Raw genomic sequence first — 892 nt, 5'->3', positions numbered from 1 at the left:
GAATGGGGTGACTGTGACGTCTGTAGGCACCAGGGAGATGTTGTTTTTGAGTGTGCTTGTAGCAGCGGATGTTGGGTGGGTGGAGGGATAAGGAGGAGGCCAACAGGGGTAGAGAGACAAGGCTGCGTCACTAGTCGCTGGGTGAGGCTTGTAATTCAGAGGTCTAGAAGAACCGGACGTGCCAAAATGGCGAGGGAGGGAATGAAAAAGACTAAGCCATCAGGCCAAGAATAAAATTATGCCACAGCTTTTCATTCTATTAATGTCATATATTACATGGATTGATTTTCTCACGTTGAACCACCCTTGCATTCTGTGATAAATCCTATTTGCTCACAGTGGATACTCCTTTTAATGTGCAGCTGTATTCATTTTGCTAATATTGTGTTGAGGAGCTTTACATGTATATTCATCAGCAGCATTAACCTGCAGTTTTCTTTCCTTGTGATATCTGGCTTTGGTACCAGGGTAATATTGGCTTCACAGAATGTAATTTAGGAAGTATACGCTTATTCATAAGGGAGGTTGATCTGTAATTTTGTTTTCTTTTGACGTTACCTTCTGGTTCTGGTATTAGTGTGTTGTTGGTTTCCTAGAATGAATGAGGAAATCTCCTTCTTCTTCAAATTTTTGGAAGAGTTTGAGAAGGATTGGTGTTCATTCTTCTTTGAATGTTTGGTAAAATTACCAGTGAAATTCCTGAATCATTCTTATGCTACTGGTTTGTAATAATCCTCATCCTATACTAAGCATCCAGATTCAGGTGGATTTGTGTCTGAGTCTTCTCTTCTGTACTGATGGGTGATCACTCTTCCTGCATTTCAGTGACTGTGGCCTTGAAGTATGTCTGAGCATCTAGCAGAGGGTATCCACAACCTTGTCTCCTTTTCCT

This window comes from Tamandua tetradactyla, assembly GCF_023851605.1.
Source record: "Tamandua tetradactyla isolate mTamTet1 chromosome 15 unlocalized genomic scaffold, mTamTet1.pri SUPER_15_unloc_1, whole genome shotgun sequence".
NCBI classification, from domain to species: Eukaryota; Metazoa; Chordata; class Mammalia; order Pilosa; family Myrmecophagidae; genus Tamandua; species Tamandua tetradactyla.
This window is presented reverse-complemented; position numbering follows the sequence as displayed.